The sequence below is a fragment of the Leopardus geoffroyi genome, chromosome B1, assembly GCF_018350155.1.
Source record: "Leopardus geoffroyi isolate Oge1 chromosome B1, O.geoffroyi_Oge1_pat1.0, whole genome shotgun sequence".
Classification (NCBI taxonomy): Eukaryota; Metazoa; Chordata; class Mammalia; order Carnivora; family Felidae; genus Leopardus; species Leopardus geoffroyi.
In genome coordinates this window covers 85118100-85145646 of record NC_059327.1, presented here as the reverse complement: position 1 = coordinate 85145646, position 27547 = coordinate 85118100, and the positions used below count along the sequence as shown (strand labels likewise).

At 42.7% G+C, this 27547-nt stretch overlaps 1 protein-coding gene across 3 annotated transcripts in view; it reads right to left on the bottom strand.

Annotated features, from left to right (window-relative positions):
- Positions 1–27547, bottom strand: part of RNF150 (ring finger protein 150) — a 295154-nt gene that overhangs the window by 159026 nt on the left and 108581 nt on the right. The window lies entirely within an intron of this gene.

The following is a 27547-nucleotide window of genomic DNA, read 5'->3' as shown; positions in this document are numbered from 1 at the left end:
GTCGGGGTCAGTCCTACATGAAGAGGGGGTCTGCTTCTTCTTGGAGAAAAGAGCCAGGATTAGGGGGACAGTTTCCTGCCGCACAGGAGTCGAGGAATGCCCTTGGAGCAGAACTCAAGTCACATCAGTCTTCCTCCTCAGGATGTACGAGAGGTAGACAGGATGCTCCCAGAAGTGATGCATCTTCCCTGGTGTCAAAATCAGTCTTGTTGGGTGTATTAGTTTCCTACTGCTGTGACAAATGACCACAAACACAGTGGCCTAAAACAATGCTAATTTATCATCTTAAAGTGTTAGGGGTCGGAAATCTGAAATGTGTGTCACCGGGCTAATGTCATAGGTGTCAGCAGGGCTGTGCTCCTTCTGAAGACTCTAGGGGACAATCTGTTTCCTTGGCTTTTCCAGCTCCTAGATGCAGCTCACATTCCTTGACTTCTGGCCACATCACTCCAACCTCTGCTTCATTTTTGTCAAACCTCCTCCTCTCTCTCTGATCCTTGTGTCTCCCCACCTCAAGATTCTTCAATTAGTCACATCTGCCAAGTCCCTTTTGCCACACAAGACAGCATATTCCCAGATTCTGGAGGTCAGAATGTGGACACCTCTGGGGTGGGGGCATTACTCTGCCTATCATAGTAGGCGGAGCTTGGCAGTAGGCTGTACTTCTGGAGTAGGCTTCCCAGAGGCGTGTGATGGGAGCCAGCTCTTCCCTGAATACAGCAGCGGCTCGGATTTTCTCAGATGTTTACATAGCTTGGAGAGTATTTACAATTTCTCTAAGGTCTTCATCCTGCTTGAATAGACTGACTTCAGCCAGGGGCTGATTTCAATAAACATGGAAGGCATTATTTCTCAAAGTTGAGAAGGATAGCTCTTAACATCCACCGCACCCCCACCCCAAATCCCAGCACACTGGCAGGCATTCAGCAGTGAGAAAGATCTTGGGGTGAGAATTCTAAGTAAGGCAGTGCCACACGCTCATTGTAAAACACTGGCCAGGAAGGATGACAGGCCTGGTCCATTTTGGTATGAAAAAAAAGTCGCATGTGTGGGTGTTGTTGGCATAACAGTGATAATTTGCCTCCTAGGGCCAAAAATAGCTGCCACCAGCATCTGAGAATGCAAGGGCTTCCTAAATAATTACCCACTCCATCTCCGCCGCCTCTAGACCCTTCACAAGCCACACGGAGACACGCATGCTTCTAGTCCCTCCAAGAGAACTGCTCGTGGAAAGGATAAAAACAAGAGCCAGCAGATTAGCCATGTTTGGAATGGAAATCCAAGGGCATGCCTGCTCCAAAACAGCCAAATCCTGAAAGATTTTAAACAAGGTTAAACTGCAGCCAGATTAACATCTCCCTGCAGTAGGGGTTACCGGGTTGTCTGGAAGGCCAAGACCCAAATGATCTGACAAGAAGGGCGAGTCTAAAACGCAGCTGACCTGTGTATCGGGCCAAGGGTGCAAGCTGGAGGCAAGAGTAAAAGTCCTTAGGAGTTTATTTATAATAAATATTGATACTGGAGGTGGAGCTACTGCTCCAGCATGCATACGCGCGTGCACGCACGCACACGCACTCTACTGCCTAGTTGACCAGCCCTCATCAAACCAAAGCCAGAGGTTAATATTGAACAAATGAGCGACCTTATTGTGGGGAGTGGCCACGTGACAAAAACTGCATTTCAAAGGCAACAAGACCGGCCCTCCGGAGGAAATCCAGGCTATGAAAACAAGTTTTACATATTCCCCGCAGACTGGTGACACTGAAAGACAAAAAGACTCATTTGCCAGGCTCACTAGAGTAGACAGCAGGGTATAGTTTTCACTCATGGCTGTCAACCATCTGGTTTTCACCTGCATCGTCCAGATGGAAGTTTATGTTCAATCAACCTACAGCTCTTCACCGAGTGCTCATACTACCTGTTAAGAGACAGCATGAGACTGTGGAAAGTCAGCCTGATCTGCAACAGTTAGAACCGGTTTAAAGTCCTGCTGTATCATTTCAGATGTGTGATGTGGACATTTAAGCCCACTGTGTCTCAGTTTCTTCCTCTCTATGATGAAATGAGTAATAATACTTTTATATAATATACAGCATTATAATTATAGATTTTAATAATTTACTAAATTCAAGGGTGTATTATTATTACTACTTTGGCTACTTTAAAATGTTGACGAAATAACGTTAAAGTTTTTACCCTATTAAGTATTATAAAAATTATATGGTACTATTATAGAATGAGGTAAATGTTGGTTTCTAGATACAGAATCTAGTTAGGGAAAGGTGGTACATATAAGAAATATCCAAAGACAAAAACTGTCTTTAGCACAGTGTTAGAGAGTCCTGTGGTCAATGAGAGTTCCTGATTCCATGTACTTAACACAAAAGTTCGTTGCGGTACACATCATGAACAAAAGTGAGAAAAGCAGTTGTCAGAAAAAAAAAAATAAACAAAAAAAACCTTCAAAGAGACCTGGAGATAGGGAAGCAGAAAGAAACTGGGAGAACATTCCAGAATGTGAGAGATTTGTGAGCCAATACAGAGACAGTGTGACGTAAATCTGCTTCCTGGAAGCAAGGAAACTTCACATTGCAGACCCACCTAAGACCCTCTCCCACAAACCATGATGCGAAACAATACAGCAATCTCCACCAAAACATAAAATATACACACCTTTTAATACAACACTTTCACTTTTAGGACCTTATCCTATAGATGTATATGTATACACATATGTGAATAATATTTATAAAGATGTTCACTCAGCCCAGTTTATATTCTTGATGGAAACTGAATTTAAAACCTAAAAATATAATCCAAAAGGCCATCAATAGGAGATTGGTTAGGAAACTGTGGTGTAGCCACACTGAAATATTTCACAAATTCTATAAAACATGAAGTATATAATAGCTCCATCTGTACTGATTTTGAATAATGGTCAAGGCTTATTGTTAAGTGAAAAAAGCAAAATCTAAGACCTGTGTGTGCAATATGCTACCACTTGTGGAAAAAGAAAGACCACATACAGTGTGCGTGTCAATGCACAGACTGCCTTTAAAAAGGCAGTCACTAGCAACAGAATAGGTAGAGGAGTTAGAGGGGAGGCATCCCATTCCCTTTTGAATTCCATATTATACTAATGTGTCACTTATTCAAAAATTACTTTAGGGTCACCTGGGTGGCTCAGTCAGTAAAGCATCTGACTCTTGATTTCAGCTCAGGTCACGATCTCACGGTTTGTGAGTTCAAGCCATGTGCCAATAGTGAGGAGCCTGCTTGGGATTCTCTCCCTCTCTCTCTCTCTCTCTCTCTCTTTTCCTCTCCCCCACTCATTCTCTATCTCTCCTTCTCTCACTCACTCTCTCTCAAAATAAATAAATAAACTTAAAAAAATTACTTTAGAAATCCCATCTAGTGGCTCAGTGTTTTCAGAGACTCCAGATAACTTTGCACATTATGACTTCAATTTAGGAAGCCCTGATACACAGTGTTTCCTGAAGAGCCTCTAATTAAAATTGCTTCTAGGTAGATAACAACACAAAATAAAGTTGTCTAACACAAGGTCCAGTCCAGTTCCCTGTGGACCTTATTTAGTGATTATAGACTAAATAAGACTGGACACGCAGACTGCTATAGATTGAATGGTGCCTACCCCCACATTCATATATTGAAGCCCTTACCCCCGATGTGACTGTTTAGAGACAGAGCCTTTAAGAAAATAATGAGGGTTTAATGAGGTTGTAACGGTGGGAGCCTATACCTATAAGGCTGGCGTCCTTATAAGAAGAGGGACAGACAGCAGAGCTCACTCACTCTCACCATGTGAAGATACCACGAGAAGGCAGCCAAGGATGTCTCACCAGAAACCAACCCTAATGGCACCTAGATCTTGGACTCCCATTCTCCAGAACTGTGAGAAAATACATTTCTGTTGTTTAAGCCACCCAGTCTGTGGTGCTTCGCTATGGTAACCCAAGCTGACTAAGACAGGTGCCACTGTGGACTCTTGCATATGGTGCTCTGGCCTTTAAGCCTGTGCTTACAATCCTCCAGCCAGAGGAAAGCTGAGCTCAAGTGGTGGCGGCAATGCCTGGCCTGCCAAGGAGCACTGCTGAGACATTGACACACCACTCGGTAAAAGTGAAAGCCCCTGAGCCACTAGCTCAGGGGCCTGGGGCCTGGGCTGCCCCCAGACTGTGACCTTCAACTATCCAGCCTCTGCAGCATTGGTCTCGAGAATCTCTTAGTTACTTCCAGTTTGTGGGTTCTAAGATCCATAACACAGAGACAGCAAAACATGCCACTGCCGAGAGTCAAGTTCGCCTCCAAAAATAGTGCCGTTTCATATCTGTGAAAGATAAACAGCAGCCTGTAACCCAGGAGTTCCCAATCAGAGCAGATCTACTTTAGATCTTGGAGCCTCCCAAGCTGGCTGCTGCTACGGCAGACATAGAATCTTCCTCATGCTCTCCGTGTGGCTGGCGTTCTCAAGGTAGGGAAGGCAGAACCCGTTCTACTCTGACAATCTGCTACTCCAAAAAAAAACATCTTTCAGAAACCTTGACACTCTTAAAAAAAAAAGACAGTGAAGAGGTATTCATCTCACAATAGACAGAACTCTGACAATTCCTATTGTTACTGGAGTGAGAGAGGTAGTGTTAAGGCAACAATTAAAATACGCATTGCTCAGGTATCATTCACACCAAAGAGGGAAGTGACTTGCCTACTGGCTGATCCAATAGCTGAAAGAGAAAGAGCCAGGATACTCTTGTGGTTGACCCTCAACATCACATCACAGTGAAAGAGCAATACTGGAAAGCCTAGGTGAAGCACTGAGGCTTGCTTTTTTTTTTTTTCAGTGTAAGGTTTGAAAATACTTATTATCAAGGGTATACATGGTGTAGCAACACCTAGGAACAAATATCCTTGTTGGTTTGGGCATGGAATGATGTCTTTGAAAAGCATATCAACTTCAAGATCAGTGTAATAATGGCCTATATTGATTTAAAAATTTTGACTGTGTTCTCTCCACCCATTTAGCTCAAGACAGAGGTAATGGATTTGTTAAACATTTGGCTCTCCACACCCAAATGAGTTGTATTTAATGTTGTATTTCAACATGGATTTTGTCTGGGATACTTCATAGATGTTAACCTCTTGAGAAAGACATCCTTATTCAAAAGTTATCTCAACTTGCTAGGATTACAAATGGTACCAAATAACAACACAGAATCTTTTCAGCTGAGTTTTGCAAGTCTTCTGTCATAGTAACTACCAGAATGACTCATTCAGTACTAATTTATCTGCAGCCTTTTGAAAACTGCTTCACACAATCAATCAATCAATCAATCAATCAATATAAATAAATTAGTCTGACTTTACGAATACTTATTTTGGAAAAATGTTTGAGATGCACAGACAACCCATTAAGTTATAGGCCATATCCATATCCCTGTATCTATAGGTGATCAGGTTTATCGAAAACTTTCAAGAGATTATATTCCCACTATGCCTATAGTTGTAAAATGCAACCTACCTTTAAAAGTTTCATTGAAAACCCCTCCAGATGAACTCTGTGTCATTCCTTCATGGACTCTCTCTCCTAGTATCTTTCTCTGTTTTCTCTAGATACTGTTTTATTTATACTTATTTTTTTTTTCAACGTTTATTTATTTTTGGGACAGAGAGAGACAGAGCATGAACAGGGGAGGGGCAGAGAGAGAGGGAGACACAGAATTGGAAACAGGCTCCAGGCTCTGAGCCATCAGCCCAGAGCCTGACGCGGGGCTCGAACTCATGGACCGCGAGATCGTGACCTGGCTGAAGTCGGACGCTTAACCGACTGCACCACCCAGGCGCCCCTATACTTATCTTATTGATCGTCTTTAGTCTTTTACAACTTTCCCAATTCTTGCTCATCCTTGTAATAGTCCCTCTTCACCTGTCTTCTCTACTCCTTTCTCTCCTGTCTCTTCTCTGTGATTATTCAATAGAGATCTGTGTTTTCTATTCTTAATTGTAAAGATGATGAGAGGAATACATTTATATAATTTCCTAGGAAGATTACAAATCAAACCAAATTTAATGTTTTGGTTTTTTAGTTTTCTTTTTATAACCTTTCATTAATTCTTTTTCTGTTTTTTACAGAATATATTTTCCTACCTCTGGTGTAAAACAATATCCAAAATAACTGAAGAGGTATTTGTATTAAACATAAGCAAAAGAATAAATACACTTAATGGAGGGAACAGAGCTATAGAAATTAAAGTTATTCTTTTCTTATTGTAAAAGACTTTTTGGAAAATCAGGGTGTTTTAAAGGCACAGTTAAACATTTCTACAGTTAATATCAATAAGTCGAAATCTATTTGGATCTACTAAATAATTTATACATTTTTTTTCCAAAAGAATTTTAAGCAGTCTATAAAAATATATACTTTTTCTTTAAATTTCCTTTTCCTTTTCCTTTCATACTATGAATAACATTTGTGAAATAATGGATTTGATGTGACTGCTATGTGTGTGTATGTGTGTGTGTGTGTGTGTGTGTGTGTATCTTTATCTGTAATATTGATCCACACATCACTTCAAATCATTTTGTGGTTTGACTTCCCACTTTAGTATGAAGGAAATACGATATCTCCATTCTGCTCAGAGAAAGCAAATACTTTTTTTTTTTTTTAATATTTACTTTGAGAGAGAGAGAGAGAGTGCTTGCACACGTGGCAGGGGGAGGGGCAGAAGGAGGGAGAATCCCAAGCAGGCTCCGTGTTGTCAGTGCAGAGCCCCATGTGAGCTGATATTATGAACAGTAAGGTCATGACCTGAGTCAAAATCAAGAGTTGGACACTCAACCGACTGAACCACCCAGGCGCCCCGGGAAAGCAAATACTTTTATTGCAGATTACTACACAGTCAAAGCAGCGAGCACAAAGAAGCACTATTTGAAGAGTTACAGCTTTAAGTATCAGAAAACCTTTTTACCAGGATGTTCTTTGAACTTTTTAGTTGTCAGAGTCACATGTACAACACAGTCTTTATTGCACTCGATTAAGCGCACACCAGGACAGGTTATCTGACTCCTCTCATGGTTCTATCAACAGTCTCTCGTTCTAAGAACAGATCTATGATGTCAGCCCTTAATCTAACTCACTCCCCCACCTCCTTCCTTTCCTCACTATCTTAAACCATGCCATGCTGAATGGTTAAGAGCCTGGGTCAACATGCTGTGGTTATATAAACACCCACTATTTCTGTCTTATGGGAATGCTTCCCCTGTGAGTTACTAAGTATGTTTCTCAGTTCAGAGAATGCGTCTCGTCTCTGGGCTTGCACTGAAAATAATACCGTTTAGCTTAATCCCAGTGACAAAAATGCTAAACCTTTAAGCAGGACGGCAGCACGCATCACATGACAGAAGTCCGATTTGAACGGGGCACCCAGCAGCTTGTGACCAAGCCAGATGTAGTGCGGAGGTGAAGAGTGACAGAAGCGAGGGTGGTCAAAGACACCTGGCTCCTTGCTCTGTCACCCTGGGTAACTCACCTTCCTTCGCCAAGCCACCATGTTCTCAATGAACAAGTCACCTTTAATTATTTCAGAGGCTTCTTCTAATTCCGATTTTTAAGCTCTTCATGGAGTGCTCTTTAAATTCCAAAAGGGAAAGAACATTACCTTTGGCTTTCATCACTGATACACTTAATGCCTACAGCACTGCCATACAAGGTGCTTACAAGGTATTTGCTGAAAGAATGAACCAAGTGGCAAGTTTACCACTACCATTCTAAAGTGGCTGTAATTAATTTAGGAGAATCAGATTCTCTTTCTGCCCTGGGGTGGGATATTTCTTAAGCAGTCACAAAATTACTTATTACCTATTTGTCCAAGTCTGGGAGGTAGAGATAAACAATTAGGAAAGGATTGACCCTTGAGCAGGCGAGAAAGGGCCGTGGAAATATTTTTAGGGAGCAAACACACTAGGCAAAATAGTATCACGATGGGTACTCGCTTTAAGGATTATAATTTATGCCACAAAAGAGAACATGCACATGTAGTAAAATTCAAGAGATTTTGGAGTGGGATTTAGGCTGCATCCCCCGGCCTCCATATTGATTGGTATTGGACTGAACTCCCACCCTTGCAAACTACCAGGACCTATTCACGTAAGTCTGAGGGGACTGATGGCACAGAGAGGGAGAGAAAGAAGGTAATTGCCCTATCCTCTCTTGTTCTCTCACCTTTCCCATTGCCTTTTTATGCTTCAGTAGCATCTGCCATATTGCAATCACCATGAATCACTCAAACCCCAACATTCACAAGTACCCTGGCTGTTCTCACCGCAGCATCCCAAATCCAAGTGAAGGGGAAGAAGGCCACGGGTATGTCTGCTGACCACGTGTGAAAATGAGGGGTGCTGCAAGATTCAATTTTCTTCCATTCTACAGGAGGGGAGTCCTGGTGAGGACTGCAGCTAACAGGTAAAAGCAGCTAACAGGCAGCTTACACGGTAGAGCCTCTGGAAAGAAGGAAAGCTGCCCTATTAGGTTCTCTGTGAAACTATGCAGCCTCCACAGCTAAGGATTTTAGCCCCACTCTTGCCCAACACTCTGTCTCCATCCTGTTCCCCTTCCAGGGCTTTCCTCATACTCGCTTTCTTCTTCCCCAGCCCCAGCTCTGAGTGAGCCCTTGATTGAGACCACCAGAAAACCACTAGCTGCTGAAATCTTAACAACAGCCTACAGATGAAGGAAACCCACCAAGATGGAGGGAGTGGGGGCGGGGAAGGAGTGGAAGAGTGGGGTTGTGTGCCAGAAACCAAGTAGGATTCTGAATTCAGCGTTTCATAGACGCATTATACCTACTGCAGTGGTTCTGTACTGTTTTCAGTTCATGCATTCAACAGCATCAACAAAAACCTAGTTAACACTTTCAATGTGCCATCCCAGGCTCTGGGGCTATGACGACGGTAAACAACAAAAACAGTTGGGGCGCCTGGGTGGCTCAGTCGGTTGAGCGTCCGACTTCGGTTCAGGTCATGATCTCGCGGTCTGTGAGTTCGAGCCCCGCGTCAGGCTCTGTGCTGACAGCTCAGAGCCTGGAGCCTGTTTCAGATTCTGTGTCTCCCTCTTTCTCTGACCCTCCCCCGTTCATGCTCTGTCTCTGTCTCAAAAATAAACGTTAAAAAAAAAAAAATTAAAAAAAAAAAAAACAACAAAAACAGCAAATACATGCTCCCTACTTTCATGCGGTTTATCGCTTAGTGGAAAAGACATTAATGAAAAAACACCTCTACTCATAAATGTACAATTACAAACTGAGATAACTGTCATAAAGAAAAAAAAAACCGCGATTCTCTGGAATGTTCTACAAGGAGCCTGGTGTAGGGCTAGGAGCTGGGAAAGGCTTTCTGGAGGACTGACACTAGAGCTGAGCTCTGATGCATGAGCAGGAGATTTCTCGGCAGAGGCAGGGGCAAGAGCAGAAGGAAAATGACGAGCCGGAAAATTATAACCCCCTTGAGCTTGAAAATCTATGATTTTCTACATTGTATCATTCAGATGTGGCTCACAGAATTCGATCTGAAAACTTCCTAAAAGGCTGCTGGTGAAATACTCTTGTAAGGTTAAGAGGTTACAGACCCAGGTGAGTATGGAGACAGGATTCTTCTGATCAGTAAGCCCTGTGTCATCAATTCTGTCTTGTAATAACCTTCTTTTGCATGAACTACAAAACTGTCCTTGCTAGATTATTTTTTTTTAATTTTTAAGTTTAAATTTATTTTTTATTTTTTTAAATACAATTTATGGTCAAGTTGGCTAACATACAATGTATACAGTTTTTATTTATTTATTTATTTTAAGGTAGAGAGACTGAGCATGAGCAGGGGAGGGGCGGAGAGAGAGGGAGACACAGAATCTGAAGCAGGCTCTAGGCTCTGAGCAAGCATTCAGCACAGAGCCTGATGCAGGGCTCAAACCCACAAACTTTAAGGTCATGACCTGAGCTGAAGGTGGACACTTAGCTGACTGAGCCACTCAGGCACCCCTGGATTCTTTTTTTTAAAGAAGTTGTCTTTGAGACATGTGGACTAAAGCTATTGCTTTTGCAATATAGCCATGAATCCTAGCTGCCACAGGAAAACGCTTTCTCCCTGATATTTAACAGAAGAGCTTCAAAACTCTGCTGATACTCTTCTGCCTCCAGGCCTGAATGAATCAATAAATTGGTGACTCCAGCAGATGACTTCCTTTTTTAAAAAAAAATGAAAGCTCAGGTGAGAGATTTTTTGCCCCAACAGATAGCACTAGCAAAAGCCCTGTGGCAAGGAAGAGCACAATGTCCAGAGAGTATTGGAGACAAATGGGCAGATTAGGAGGTAAAATCAACGGCTGGTAGGGACATGAGGGATGAGGGAAGGCTCATGCCAAAACGACCCTGAGATTTCTGACCTACACATCTGGACAGACAGTGGAACCATTCTTTGACTTGGGGTGGGTGGGACATGGACAAAATCCAGATTTTGGAGAGAAGACATATATTTTGGAATGCTGAGTCTGGGGTGACTTAGAGAAATACAGTGGAGATACTATGGATGGGTCTGTGAAGACGTCCAGGAGAGAAGCTGTCAGAACGCAGATGGTACTTGCAGCATGGATGTGGACAAGGCTGAACAGGCAGGTGATGTAAAGAGAAAAGAGAAGGTAGCCTGAGATCAAATGTTGCAAAATTACACATCTAGACCCTGCAAAAGAGTCAGGTAAGAAGTACCCAAGAAATAGGAGAATAACCTGCCATGACCAATAGGGCAATTACGCCTGGTAAGAGAGGAAGCACTTTCTCTAGAAAATTCTAGAATTCTAGGCACTAGAATTCTAACATAAGTAGGCTTCTTTAAGGAGATATGAGAGCCCAAGTACTCATAAGATACTTACACTGGAATTTTTTCCTTGAATTGCAGGTAAAACCTATGAGAAATGTGGCTGCACCAAAATGGGTATTGGCCAATCCACCTCACAAGTTAACTTTTAGAACACAACCTATCTGCAATTTAAGTACATCATGTATCATGACAGAACACATTTTCTTTTAGTTGCATCTTAAACATTTTCAGTGAACAGAATATTTTTTCTAATAGTGCCTTATTCCTGGACTTTGCTGTAATTTGAACTTCTATTATTAAGAAGTAGAATGAAGAGTAAGCAGGAATGAGACATATATACATTGCTCTGCTGTTTGTGAATTTTGCTTTTGTCTTTGTCAGTTCTGTAGTTTCCTATAAACTAATTAAACTCCACCTTCTGCGTGGCAGCAGTAAGAACTGACCGACATGGTCTCTGGTAAAGTGATGTCTGGCAACAATGAGCTGTGGAAGGGAATACAGCTAAGACCAGAGACAGATGTCAAGTTCCTTTATATTTAATCCTCTCAGTAATACATGATTGAACTGGACATGGTTGATTAGGCAATAGACGCTTGTTTGCTTTAGTGGACAGTTGGAAATTTGAGGCTGTGGCTCTACTAAAATCCTTATCTACTTCCCAGAAACCACTTGATGAAGCATGGGCTCTGGGTTCCCAGCTGTGATGTTCATTCACGCCCAACAGTCGATTTACATAGCATGTTATTCCTAAATAGTAAGACGTGCTTGGGAGAATAATTTTTTTTTGTTTTGTTTTTTTGCGGTTGTGTTACATCTATATGTTTGAGTTTCAGAATTACACCTGAGAGTTAAAACAGGGGAGAAAAACCAGGCTTAGACAGTTCTTCCTTTAAAGCAAACTGTACACGTATATAATTGAGTTTATGGTGTATTAAGAATGGTGTTGTTCTAAGATATAGAAGTTTCTAAGAAAACTGAAAAAAATCTGAGTTTTTTGTTTGTTTATTTATTTTTGAGAGTGAGATAGAAAGAGAGACAGAGCACGAGCGGGGGAGGAGCAGAGAGAGAGGGAGACACAGAATCAGAAGCAGGCTCCAGGCTCGGAGCTGTCAGCACAGAGCCCGACATGGGGCTCGAACTCATGAACTACAAGATCATGACCTGAGCTGAAGTTGGACACTTAACCGACTGAGCCACCCAGGCACCCCTGAGACAGTCAATTCTTAACAGGAAAGAACAGTTCTGTGTACTATGCTAGCTCTTAAAAGGCATTCCAGTTTCCAACCTTTGCTTGTTACACGTTTTATTACTTTTTGATTTTCACTTATAGTGAAATTAATTTCCAAAGGTTGGAAAGGAGTTAGGGCATGAATCAATCCCTACCTCTTCTTTTTCTTTTTTTTTAATGTTTATTTATTTATTTATTTATTTATTTATTTATTTATTTTTTTATTTTTTTTTCCAACGTTTTTATTTATTTTTTGGGACAGAGAGAGACAGAGCATGAACGGAGGAGGGGCAGAGAGAGAGGGAGACACAGAATCGGAAACAGGCTCCAGGCTCTGAGCCATCAGCCCAGAGCCCGACGCGGGGCTCGAACTCACGGACCGCGAGATCGTGACCTGGCTGAAGTCGGACGGTTAACCGACTGCGCCACCCAGGCGCCCCAATGTTTATTTATTTTTAAGAGAGAGAGAGAGAGAGAGAGACAGAGAGAGAGAGAGAGAGAGGGAGGGAGGGAGGGAAGGGCAGAGAGAGGAAACACAGAATCAGAAATAGGCTCTAGGCTCTGAGCTGTCAAGGGCTTGAACTCATGAACTGTGAGATCATGACCCAAGCTGAAGTCGGGCACTTAACCAAATGAGCCACCCAGGTGCACACCCCCACCTCTTCTTTAACAGTCTATCTGCTAAGCAGCTCATTGGTTCATATCCACACACCCAAAATATACAAGAGCTGAAAGGCAGCCTGGGTTCACCCTTGTTTTAAGATAACAGAGATTTACTGAACACTTAGCTTTCCCAGCCAGGGGAACAGTGGTAGAGTGGTAGTGACAGTCTTCCATAAGGACTTTCCAAAAATACTCCTCCTGGAAGATGAAAGGCCACCAGGCAGAAATGTGGGGGACCCAGTTCATGTCTGGGTTCTGCCCTTATTAAATGTGTGACCTTATTAAATTGGGCCTACTGAGTAAATGTGTCTGAAACTCATCTTATTCCTAACTATGGTAAGTGGACTGCGTAAATAAACTTTTAAATTTCATCCAATTCTATAATCACATTTTTCTTGTGTTTCACTTGATTTTTGGCAACCTTAGTGCTCCCAATCATCTTGGGTACTTGAAAAGCTATCTGATTTGTTCTTTGTGCATTTAACTTTTCTTATTTTTAAAAATAAAACTGGACATTGAATAAAGGCCTAAAGGTTTTATTTGGCCAAAGGCAGATTCAAAAATTAATATGGTTCCCACTCTTTGGTGTGAATAATAAAATTAACAGAAATGAACTTTGTTTATATTTATGTATGTATGTATGTATGTATGTATGTATGTATGTATTTTTGAGAGAGAGAGAGAGAGCAAGCAAGCATGAGCATGGAAGGGGCGGGGGGGGGGCGGGGGGGGGGGGGACAGAGGATCCTAGCAGGCTCCACACTGTCAGCACAGAGCCTGATCTGGGGCTTGAACTCAAAAACTGTGAGATCATGACCTGAGCCAAAGTTGGAATCTTAACTGACTGAGCCACCCAGGTGCCCCAGAAATGAACTTTGTTTATATACTTCTAGGGCTTAGAAAAGTAAAATGTGAGATAAAATTTAGGTGGAAATGTGAGAACACCCTTTCCATTAAGATGCCAGAGAGTTGACTTTACAGGTTTTAGTAGGTTTGGCATAAACTCAGGCCTAGCTAATTCCCAATCCCATCTTCTTTCCAATATACCAGTGTGCCTCCGAGACAGCCAGTTAAAGACTGTAAATTCCTTGAATTATTAAAGAGAAAATGGCACTCTATTACTGAGTACCCCTCAGTGGTTAATTTGGGAAAACTGGGAAGGGGGATTTCCATTGCCAAAGCTCTAGACTTATGTCACTTACTTTGTGGACGGGTAAAACAGATCAATTATAACTCTGCTTTTATCTCACAGAGACAATCTCATAGCCCCAAATTAATATGTCTTCACCTCAGCATTTAGAATGTCTGATGTTCTGATTCTTGGTACCTTCAGTTTTTTTTTGGGGGGGGGTGCAGTGTGTATGCACACGTCTGGCTGATGCCAGAAAGATACATATTCACCATCTCACCCTAGCATCGCTTATTTAAAAGATGGTCCTCTCGGGGCGCCTGGGTGGCGCAGTCGGTTGAGCGTCCGACTTCAGCCAGGTCACGATCTCGCGGTCCGTGAGTTCGAGCCCCGCGTCAGGCTATGGGCTGATGGCTCAGAGCCTGGAGCCTGTTTCCGATTCTGTGTCTCCCTCTCTCTCTGCCCCTCCCCCGTTCATGCTTTGTCTCTCTCTGTCCCAAAAATAAATAAACGTTGAAAAGAAAAAAAAAAAAAAAAAAAAAAAAAAAAAAAAAAGATGGTCCTCTCAGGGAGTCTAGGTGACTCAGTCAGTTAAGTGTCCAACTTCAGCTCAGGTCATGATCTCACAGTTTGTGAGGTCAAGCCCCACATCGGGCTCTGTGCTGACAACTCAGAGCCTGGAGCCTGCTTCCAATTCTGTGTCTCCCTGTCTCTCTGCCCCTCCCCCACTCCTGCTCTGTCTCTCTGTCTCTTGAAAGTAAACATTAAAAAAAGTAAAAAATAAAGCACAAGTTCTGGAGTCAGACTGCTTGCCTGCATATTCCAGCCCCACCTTACTGGTGGGTTGACTCTGGGTGAGTTACTTAACCTCATGGATCTCATGTGGACAAAATGATTAGTGTGTTTGCGTATCGTTTACGATTTTCATCTGCAACCTGCTGGAGGGAATGGAGAGTACTTACCCACCTCATAGGGTTGTTGTCCTGGGAGGACTAAATGATACAATCCACACTGGAACAGTGCCTGGCAACCGGTAAGAGCTCAATAAATGTTAGCTGAGATTATGATTTTCTACTTACTGTAATCTTATCTTTCAATGTCCACCTAGTTCAAACTGCTCCTCCCCCATGAAACGTTTTTCAAGAAGAAGAGGAAGAAAGTATTAATTCTGCCATACATGTAGCCCCTCTCCCTCTCTCCACTCTTTATTTTAATCCTTTTTCTTTCTTCTTTGGCTCTGATTGTGGATTGCCCTGCTGGGGTTTGCCTCTCCAGACTGTGAACACCCCAAAGGTGGAGATCTCTGCTCACTTGAGTGTCTCTAGATCTCTGCCTGATGCCCTGCACTTAAATGTTCAATAGATGCTGGTTACATTGTATCAAACAGAATCAGGAAGGGAGACTGCTAGGTGCCTTTGAGTAATAATGTTACTGGATGTGTTTGCTTTCCAAGAAGCTTGCCATTTGGAATTGCTCTTAAACAAACTGTTGAACTAAACCGACAGGTTTTTCTTAGTGACCTAAGAGGAAGGCCATGGGCAGTTATGCTAAGATTCAGGAGAGTGGCTTGAATACTGGCATGAAAACACTTGGACTGAGTGGTAAAATCTGCCTTTATTATAAAAATGTGAAGTTGACAAAGATGTTTCCACTTATGATCTCAAAACCGGAAACTGCCTTAGAGCATATCAAGATACCTGCAGTTTTAAAATAGAATTGGATTTTTCATACACTGGGCTCAGTCTTGAGTTTGTGGCTGGAAAGCCTTAGGCTTTTAATCCTGGAGGTTTTACTTACTCAGACTGGCTCTAAAGGTCAGTTCGTGCTAAAGGCTTTTATTTTGCATTGAGACTTATTTACAAAAACCACTGAAGCACTTTGGTCAAAGCAGCTCTATTTCTAGGGCTGCCCACTTTGAGGATCCCCAGGCGAGAGCACAAATCAAGGCCCGTACCTTATGTATGAACATTTACAAGGTATGAATTAAGGTAATGAACTGCTACACAAAAATACCACCTTCCCCTCCACCTTCCACCTGGAAGCCATGTTCAATTTAGAATTTTCCGGCTCCTCATACTTCCCAGTGTTACATGTTGGTGCAGGGTCTCCCTTCTCTTCTCAGACCCAGTTGTCCCTGATCTTGAAAGGCTTCCTGAGCAGGTGTGGAGAGCCCAGTCCATATGTCCAAGTTCCAACCACACCTGCCCACAAATTGCTGCCCTTCCGGCCCCAGACAGTGGGCAGAGACAGCATGGTCTACCTTCTGGAAGATGGACCTAAGAAAAAGGGCTGTTGGACACTGATAAGTAGTTCTGAGGTCTGGGTCTTTCTAGTGTGGGGTAGCCTGCCCCTTGCATTGTGGGGAGGGTCTAGCTGGAAGAAAACCAAAACAAGGTTTTCTAAAGTGTGGGGTCCCTCCGGCTTGGGTCTAAGGGTAGTACCAAAGCTATTTAAGTAATATGCAAATGACAGAATATTTTTATCTCAGGGTATTCTCGAACCCTTATTTATATGAAATACTGGCATTGCTAATCAACAATATTATAGTACCATACCAAATTCTAGTGTTACTCTCTTCACCCCAACAATGAAAAGCCTTAAACTTTAAAGAATTTGTTGTAATACTAAACCGTAAGTGGTTACCAAAGAGCAAGATAATTTAGTTTTTTTCCCACTATAATTCTGAAACCCTTGTACTTGGTGCCACATCTACCTCATTCAGACTAATTTGACAGAGAGAGAGAGAGAGAGAGAGAGAGAGAGAGAGAGAGAGAGAACACTGTGAATTTGCTTTAAAACCATGTCATAATAGGTCAGCATGGTCAACAGGAGGATGGGCTGTCATTAGTAAAGGCTCATCAGAAACTCTCTTCCCTACGCATTTGAATGGAATGGTCTACCCCCCACTCCACAGTCTACTCCTCAGAAAGTCTACCCTTCTCTCAGAAACATAGATGTTAGAACATCAGATTTAAAAAAAATTTTTAATGTTTATTTATATTTGAGAGAGAAAGAAAGAGCATGAGCAGGGGAGGGGCAGAGAGAGGGAGACAGAATTCCAACCAGGCTCCGGGTTCTGAGCTGTCAGCACAGAGCCCGACGCGGGGCTCAAACTCACAAACTGTGAGATCATGACCTGAGCTGAAGTCGGATGCTCAACCGAGCCACCCAGGTGCCCCAGAACATCACATTTATTTACCTACTTGTTCTAAGAAAAACAAAAGCTGTAATATACTATCCTAGACATCTCCCTGTCCAGACATGCCTAAGTAATTCAAAAATAAGCTTTGAAGGCAAATAGATTTGATTCCCATTTTAGCTCAGTCATGTTATTGTTGTGTGGACACAGGTATCCCCATAAAACCCACAAGTTGTAAGGATTAAATGGAATCATTTATGTGAAAGGAACGGACATGGTGTTGAGACGCTCAATAAATGCGTTATCTTCTTTACTCACGATTTCTCTCCACTGCATTCTACTCAGATTTTTAAATCATGAAAGTAGATCGATCACGATAAATTAGAATGTAAGTGGCTTCCATTCACTCAGTAGTTATAAAGGCTGTATTAGGACATATAAGACTAAATTTCAGATTCACATGCACAACAATCTTCTCAGAGTGAAAGGAATTTTGGAAGCTTATCAAAAGATCTACCTGGTGGCTCTGACGAACAAAGAACATTCTCGATACTAAACTGAGCTCCAAGGTTTCATATTCTAAGGTTACTACAGCTGCATTCCAGTTAACCTCATTCTTTTTTGAATGCAGCTGCTCTTTCTAGAAATTACTTTTTCACCAATCACTGCCAACCGTATCGAAGTGATTGTGAAGTGAGGGATCTTTTCTTTCAAAAATCCAAATTCGAATCACAACGTGGGGCCCTACAAAGTATTATGAGAGCACGTGAGGCGGCTGCTTCTCCTGGAGAACAGTCTGAAAGCCCCCTGCCGACAGCCTCAGAGGCATGAGCCAGAGTGGGGCTTCTGGTCCCGACCTGGCTGGTGCACTCTAAGAACCCGGCTGTAAACCACAGGAATTACTTGTCCGCGTCCCGAAAGGTAATTGGCGGGTATCAGTTGGTAAATAAGGTTGCTTTCTGCCCTCTCTCCTCTTGCACTGTACTATTACAGTATTTTGAGTGTGTGCATCTCAGTAAAATGCAAAGATTCACATGAAAAATGAAGAACATGCATGCATGTATATATCGAAAGGCGTACAGCTTTTTCTTTTCACACGTAAGCAATGCCCTAATTCTTTACTAAACAGCACAACTTCAAACTGTGTGTCACAAACACGCTGATGTTATATTTAAAGGAAACTGTGTGGGCACAGGTAAATTTCTGTTATTTTTGTCTGCAAACCATCCATAGCAACATCTACTCGAGGCACTTTAGCACAGCTCCCCACTACGCGCTGTGGTAGAAACTCCAGGAGGGGAAACAATCTTTTTTTTTTTTTTTTTTTTTTTAAAGAAATGGAAGTCCTTGCTGTGAAGCGTAGGCTACAATCATGTTTAAAACATTTCTAAGAGCATATGAAAAATGTCACGATGCAGTCAGAGTTTCTGGGTTCTTCATGCAAAGTGAATGCTGGGGAGGCTGCTGCTGACAGCTGCTGTGGATCCGTGTGGTTGTCAGTTACACACACATGTGAAAACACAGACAGGAGCAAACAACCAGGGCAATAAGGAAGCAGGATGTGCCCTCCAATCAGGAGAAAAGTTTATTCTTCCCCCAATAAACTTAAGGATGACTTTAAGAAGAGGCTCTGATAGTATAAATATTTTGTTGAGCTAACCCCCACCCCCCATTTTTTTTTAATGATATAATTTCTGAAGGAGACTACATTGGATCTTCAAAGACAAACCAAGTGAAAATGGCTGCGAGAAGCAAGAATGATGTATGTGAGATAGAAATCTACGCACTTCGCATACTCTCTGCTCTTCTCCTAAAGACAGCCTTTGTAAATGACCCCTGGGCATCACCTTCTTACTTTCTCAGCCCAGTTCTCTCCCTACCCAGCCGGGCCTCCCACACACTCCAGGGACGAGGGATGGAATCGAAGTGCTGCAGACCTGCCCACAGATTCCAGGGCGGCCCTTTCACTGCCAGGCAGGGCTGCTGCTCCCACTTTTCTCCTCCTAGTCCTTGAAACTCTGCCTCCACAACTCTTGCAATGCCTGTTTCTGTACCTCCTGCTTTCTTGGGAGAACTGGTCACACTCCCTCCTTTGACATTTGATGTCACATGATGTCGCCTGGCTCTAGACATGACAGGATCTTTGTATGTAGATGTCAACTTTTAATTTGATTTAGAGTAGGCAATACTGAGTAGCACTTAAACACTTGGTCTCTGATGATGGACTTGCTGCCTTTGAGTCCCAGCTCCAACATTTCCACAAGCTGTGTAACTTTGGGCAAGTTATTTAACTTCTCTGTGCCTCAGTTTCCTCCTCATAACAAGGAGAATGACATCACCTAGCTCATATGGTTTTTGTGAGGAACAAATGAGTTAACACATATAAAAGTACTTAGAACAGGGGCACCTGGGTGGCTCAGTTGGTTAAGTGTCCAACTCTTCATTTTGGCTCAGGTCATGAGCTCATGCTGCATGATTTTGTTTCTTTTTTTTTTTTCTTTTTTCTTTTTTTTTTTTCAACGTTTATTTATTTTTGGGACAGAGAGAGACAGAGCATGAACGGGGGAGGGGCAGAGAGAGAGGGAGACACAGAATCGGAAGCAGGCTCCAGGCTCTGAGCCATCAGCCCAGAGCCTGACGCGGGGCTCGAACTCACGGACCGCGAGATCGTGACCTGGCTGAAGTCGGACGCTTAACCGACTGCGCCACCCAGGCGCCCCTCATGTAATTTTCAAGACTCCCTGCAACCCAAAAACAACCACTGGAGCTTCTCTGAATCTTGACTGAAAACAATCCATCTGTAACAAGACATCTTTGAGACAGCTGGGGAAACCGGAGGATGCATTTTCCAGAGGATACTGTGTGCCCGAGGAAAACTGAGGAGTGTTCAATTTTCTTGAGTGGTGGCTACACAGGTCTCAAAATGCACTTCTTAGCCAGAGATCCATGCTGAAGTAATTATAGGCAAAACTATGACTGAGATGGGTAACAAAATATTCCATCGCACTTCTACCTCACGAAAGTGTGCAGTGGACAGATGATACAACAGTGGTTCTACGTTGCTACTTTTTGACGCTGTGTGATGGTAACAAGACACGCTATTCTATATTTGTAGTATATTTGAAAACTTTCAAAATAAGAAGCTTCTTAAAAGAAGGTATCTCATCTGCAAGTGAAGAAACTGGGGCCCCTAGAGGCTAAGTAACTTGCCGAAGGCCATGGAGCCAGCATCAAAAGTCCTTTAGGTGGATGCCATTTGCACTCCCCAAGAGTGTCTTTTCTAAGCTTTTGATGCTGTCTTCTTTATACCAAAATGTCTATACCTACAGGCACTTGACTCGTTTTTCACTCTGGTCTCTGAGGAAATTTTCCATCCCCCCCCAATACTCAGCCTAGAGAGAACTGCTGGAATGCTTAATTCCACTCCTCTTTCTTTCAACACTGGTTAATGTGACTTCTCCACTGGTCGTCTCCCTTTCTGGTGAGGTCTCCCTATTGTAAAACCGCCTTCTGGTGACCATCTTATTCCTTTAGTCCATGGCTTTCTGCTTGCATCCTTCCCCGGCAACATCCCTGACACCTGTTTGCACAGCCCTTACTATGTGTTTCCCATCCCCACCAATTCAAAACAACGAGCTTCCCAAAGGTGAGAATACAACCTAATTTCCAAGTCATTTAGAGATTTCTCAGTTTTCTGCTTAATATCTCTACATCTGGCTGACAATCCATTTCTGCTTGCATCTCTCTGCATTGCTTTTCCTGTCCCTGAGCTGTCTTGGTTTTCCTCCCCATCTCTTATTTCCTGGATTTTTTCCACAAAAATCTTACAGTTAAAAAAAAATCTTAGAAATCATCTAGTGATCTCATTATCCCATGCGTGGGATACTAAGGGAAACAAGTTAAGATATGCAGACACGCTTAACACACTATAAGTACCATAAGGATGCTTAGCACAGTATCGATGAGGGACAGAAGCAGAAAAATGTTCACGTTTAGCCCAGAAGGCTGACCCATAGCCTGCACAGATCTGATTAGGATCAAATACCTGCTGGTTGCTACATTCTTAAAGGATCTCATGAGTGCCTGTATATCTCACCAATAGTTAATATCGAACTGAATGACAAGCACTAGAGAAATTTTGTGAAGTCGTTTTATGAGTAGAAATTTGAGGAAATATTTATGATCTAATACTCCCTGCACATCCCACCCCCTTGAGCACCAAGCATATAACAACCAGCTTCATTCAGCAAAAGTGCAGCCCTTTCTGCCCACGGGTCCGGTCCCCGTGTTATTTAAGTCAACTTAGTAAGTTGCACCACACGACATCTCAATTCTTCCTTGACTGGCTGCTGCGCTCCATGACTGCGCGAGAGGATATGGTCTAGTTCTGTATTCCAGTTGCTTGCTGGACATCTCCACATGGTTGTTATTCAAGCCCCTAGACTTAAAATATCCCAAGTGGAATTTATCATCTTTCTCACAAACCAGCTTCTTTTCCTAACACTCCTACTTCTGTGAAGGGCAATGCTATTATTTTAGTCAAGAAGGCTTAAGATCTTAGAATCATCTTAGGCTTTTTTTTTTTTTTTCCTAATAGAATTTATTTCTTACAGTGGTTTTGGGTTCACAGCAAAACTGAGTGGCAAGCACAGAGAATTCCCACATACTCTCCCTACAACCTCCAGCCTCCTCCAACATCAACACCCCCACCATGGTGGTACCTCTGGTAACAACTGACAAACCTCTGCTGATACGTCATAATTACCCAAGGTCCACGGTTTACGTCGCAGTTCACTCTTGGTGTTGTACATTCTTCTTTTTTTTAATAATCTTTTTAATGTTTATTTTTGAGGGGGGGAGGGGCAGAGAGAAAGGGAGACAGAAGATCCAAAGCGGGCTCTGTGCTGAGAGCAGAAAGCCCGGTGTGGGGCTTGAGGCACAGACCGCGAGATCATGACCTGAGTCGAAGTCTGATGCTCAACCGACTGAGCCACCCAGGTGCCCCTCAAGATTTTATTTTTAAGTGATCTCTACACCCAGTGTGGGACTCGAACTTACAATCCCATGATCAAGAGTCACATGCTCTACCGACTGAGGCACCCAGACGCCCCTGTGTTGTACATTCTGTAGGTTTGGACGAATGTATAATGAATGACATGTAGCAATCATCACAGTATCCTACAGAATACTTTCACTGCCTAAAAATCCTCTGTGCTCTGCCTATTCATCCTCCCTCTCTCTAAACCCCTGGCAATCACTGATCTTTTTACCATCTCCATAGTTTGACCTTCTTGCCTTTTCCAGAATATCATATAGTTGGAATCATACAATGTGGCACCTTTGCAGATGGCCTTCTCTCACTTAGCAATATGCACTTAAATTTCCTCCATGCCTTTTTGCGGCCTGGTAGTGTATTTCTTGTTAGTGCTCATTAATATGGCGCTGCCTGGATGGACCACAGCGTATTTATCCATTCACTGACCAAAGGACGTCTTGTTGCTTCCAAGCTTGGGCAACTATGAATACAGCTGTTATAAATATCTGTGTGTAGACTTTAGACTCTTTTTTTTAATCCTCCATAAACCTCACATCTAATAATAACAGTCTGTATAATGTTTAGGGCTTACATACACTTAAAATATACTATCTCATTTGATGTAGGCATTTGAATTTCCTAACTATGAATATGCTCAAAGGGAGTACGCTTAAAAGACGAGATGGGCTTATCCAAGGCCACATAGTGTTAGCAGACATGGAAGTGGAGACAGAAGGAGCAAGGACTTGACCCTCAGCTTTTCTCCTTTAACTGTCAATCCAGTCCCTCCAAGCTGCCAAGTCCTAAGTTCTGTGTCTTGAATCCACCCTTTCCTTTTCATGCCCACTGGCACCAGTGTGGTTCAGAAAGGATGCTCTCGCACGGACCCACAATGTTCTCCTCTTTGGTTATACTTCTCCTCGTCTAAGAAGCCCTCTTAACCACATTACACAGTGTCTAAATACGCCACACTATCTTAACTTTACCCCCTTAACCACATCACACAGTGTCTAAATACGCCACACGATCTCCTCCCTGCTTTTGAAGCCTCCGTGTCTCTTCATTGCCTCCTGAATAAAGTGCAACGTCTTGCCCTGGCTCTCAGAGCCCCGCAGCCTGGGCATTGAGGCTCCCTCCAGTCCTGTGCATTTTCTGTATCACAGTCCAAGCCGCACCCTTGGCCTTACCCACCTTCCTCTAAGTCTTCTCAACATTAAGGCTTCTGCAGCGCTGGCCCCTCACTATCATCTCAAGGGCTGGCTGCGGCACATGGGTTCCAGAGACAGGGGGCACAGAGAGCAGAGTGCCCAGCGGGGTTTCCAGCTATCCTCTGCCGGCCAGTGTCATCACAAAAGGATTTGGGGGAAGAAAAGATGCACAAGTCGCTTCCCCCACCTTCTGCATACATCTTTTTAAAATCAAATAAAGTTACCACTAAAACTACTGACCCCATATTTGTTGACTCAAAGAAGTAAAGTGGAAAGGGTGGTAAAATCACTGAAATGAAATACAGCACAGGTCTTCTTCCTAGGGCTTGTCCTAGTTATGTAACACTGCCAGGTTTCTGCCTCCTATCTGTCTCTGGAATTACAAAAAGTCGTTTGGAGGCAACCTTACAGCAAAGAAATATATAATAAAATGACTTTTCCGAAAGCATGTGAAGAGAAATACACTGCCATGAATCAAGAGTTCAGGGTTTCCTAAAACATAATTTCTGGCTCTGTATAGACCACATTAATATTTTAATCTTATTTACGAAAAGACACAAACCCTTGGTTCTCAAAATGTAAATAAAATCAATGGTCTACAGGGGCGCCTGGGTGGCGCAGTCGGTTAAGCGTCCGACTTCAGCCAGGTCACGATCTCGCGGTCCGTGAGTTCAAGCCCCGGGTCAGGCTCTGGGCTGATGGCTCAGAGCCTGGAGCCTGTTTCCGATTCTGTGTCTCCCTCTCTCTCTCTGCCCCTCCCCCGTTCATGCTCTGTCTCTCTCTCTGTCCCAAAAATAAATTAAAAAATGTTGAAAAAAAAAAAAATCAATGGTCTACAATGAAGAGATCCATGTCAAATGTAAAAATCCTGTGTAATCATCAAGAAAATAATTTTAGGTATTTGTGGCTGATGCCTTTCTAGTTCTCCATAGTTGATTTAACATTATTTTTTTCCCAGATATGAAAAAGACACTTTCTAAATTATCACTGTCATGCTTTATAACTGAAAGACTATATTTAGTTCTTATTAGATAAAGAAAATCAACAATCATACCGCTTTCAATTTAGTGGAAATTTTATGGTAACTGAGAACAAGATATAGTGTTTTAAGGTGACTTCTCAAGTGAGCTGTGTTGGGGATTAGAAATATGTGCTAAATTTCCATAATCATTACCATCACACGTCTCCCACCCCCCACTTCTATATTCGCCAGCAACTGTTTATGAACTGAGTATGTAAATGCCTGCCATCTGCAAATGCATATGAAAACCTTTCCACATTTCCAAGTCTGGGAAGAGCAAATGTCTCTTTCGTGTGCCTTTAATGTTAACCAATTCAATTGGTTTTCTGAACAACAGGTGTTTAAATTACAGAAGATTCCAGTAGCAAGGTTATTTGATTTGTTCCTTGATAGACCCTCCCAAGTTGATGGACAACTGAATCGGACAACTGAATTCCGAGCTCTGAATACATACACTGAATAGTTTGGCATTGTATGGTTAGGCTCTCGATTCAGCTTGTAAGGCAAAGTTAGCCTGGCAAACTCCCTGAATGGCCCGTAAAGTACAATATGAAGGTCTGGCTTGTGTGGACTACACCACCTGCTTGTCAGCTCCGTGACTTTAACTCTTTGATACTCAGTGCTTCTCCAGACTCTTCATTATTCAGCTTAGTTATCCACAAAGCACCCTTTTCTTCTTGGCCACTGGAGACTTTTTTGGCTTGATGCTTTGTTTTATTGGTCAATGGCAAGAGAAATTTCTCAAAAATCTTTGATACACACAGTTTTGCAGGTTTCTCTGTCTTTAGGCTTAATTGCTCCATTGCCTCCCCCGACTATCTGGTCAGTGGGAATATTTAAAGATATGTTGTTGTTGTCGTTTTTCTTTCCCTTCCCTAAGCCCCCAGGAAGTGAGAGTTTCATCTGGGTACTTATATGCACACACGATGCAACTCCACATTTTGAGGTAAAGCTGTTGGCACAAGGGCACCAGGCTGAGGGCCAAATGGGTGCTGGAATCCGACACAATCTCTGCCAGCCAAGCCTTGTGGCCATGGAGCGCCCACTCAGGGAAGTTTCTGAATTCTCCCAGCGGTAACTTCCTAAATGCCCTGGTTCTAGAAAACAAGCCTTCTTTGTTTGGCATGTTTCTAATGCCTCTTCCTCCTGCTTAGGGACCAAGAAGCTGTGGGGATCTTCACCCTAATCTTTCTTTTTTTATTTTTTTACTTTACATCCAAATTAGTTAGCATATAGTGAGACAATGATTTCAGGAGTAGATTCCTTAATGCCCCTTACCCATTTAGCCCATCCCCCCTCCCACAACACGTCCAGCAATCCTCTGTTTGTTCTCCATATTCAAGGGTCTCTTCTGTTTTGTCCCCCTCCCTGTTTTTGTATTATTTTTGCTTCCCTTCCCTTATGTTCATCTGTTTTGTATCTTAAAGCCTTCATATGAGTGAAGTCATATATTTGTCTTTCTCTGACTAATTTCGCTTAGCATAATACCCTCCAGTTCCATCCACGTAATTGTACATAGTTGCAAATGGCAAGATTTCATTCTTTTTGATGGCTGAGTAATACTCCATTGTGTGTGTGTGTGTGTGTGTGTGTGTATGTGTATATATACACATACATTATATATACGTAATATATAATGTATGTACATACATATAATATATAATTATATGTAATTATATATGTATATAATATATATGTACATATATATACATATATAATGTATGTATGCATACACACACATACACACACACACACACACACACACACACCACATCCTCTTTATCCATTCATCCATCGATGGACATTTGGGCTCTTTCCATATTTGGCTATTGTTGATAGTGCTGCTATAAACATGGGGGTGCATGCGTCCCTTCGAAACAGCAATCCTGCGTCCCTTGGACAAATACCTAGTAGCGCAATTGCTGTTCACCCTAATCTTTCTAAACAACCAGCAAACTCTATGAACCATAGCCAACCATACATACAATTCCTACCTACTCAGGTCATCTGGACAATGACAGTCAGGCTAACACTAGAGCCTGTGTCATTTCATGATGTAGTTTCTTTTCAGAAGCTCTTCATGATCTTGGCTGCTTTGTTTGATTAGATTCGGGTGTAAGCTCCATGGAGGGTTGAAGACAAGATTCTGGCTGGACTACACCCTTGACACTGGCCACGAAAACAGATACACACTGCGGTTAAGCTGCCCTGAACATTTTAAAACACTTTTTTATCCTCAAGTTCGGCAACACGCCCCAGCAAAGCACAGCCATCTTGCTCACAAACACGATCGAGTGCCATCAGAATCTAAGAAGAAAAAGGTAATGGAAGAAGAGAGGCATAATCACTAAATCTGGCCCTCCACTTGCTTTTAACGATCTTTTATACCTCTAACAATGGAGATGAATGGACAATTCCTTGCCTGTGAACTGGAACACCAAACATACGGACGGAATCAGGAGGACATCTGATAAAAGTTACAGATAATTCCACTTCAAAGATATCTGCGTTTTCCATTTTCAAATGTTTTAATCATCTGGCCCATATGCCTGTCTCCACAACGCAGGCCCTTGGGGAAACAGATGTGTCCCATTGTTACAGGTAAAAAGCCCAACATGTGGGAATCAGGCTATCAGTAACACTCCACGCCAAAGCCCATCCGCCCTGGTGCCCCACGCTGATATTCCATGCATGCGAGGAACTGGAAATGAAATAAACTTCTGTGGCAGTAGAACTCAAAAGGGAAGACATGAGACCCTAGCTGAGCTATGCAGCTTGCTAACCAATCCCTCTGCAACCAGTGAAGGACAGAGAATTTGCATTGCAATGCATGCTCCACCCTTCACCTGAGCAGAATCCTGGGCCCACAACTGCAGGTACTCCAACTAGTGGCCCAGCACGTGTGCTAACACATTGGTGCCAATTTAAGAGAATAAGGGGCAACAAGAAAGAAAGGCCTCTTAATAGAGGCAGAAATGATCCCCGGGGACAGTCAGCTGGTACACAATTTGGAGCCAATGATCCCTTTGCACTGGGATGCCAGCTCTCTGGGAGCCTCAGATCTTTTAGCTTATAATCTTCTTTTGTGATGTTACTCCCTCACTCCCACCCCCCTTCAGAGAAAGAACATATGGACTTTGTCAGAGGGGCTATTGTAGAATGTATAGAGTGACAAAGGCAAAATATGGCAAAACATCCTTAAAAATGCCACATTTCTGGCTAAATGGCTACATATAGATGGGAATG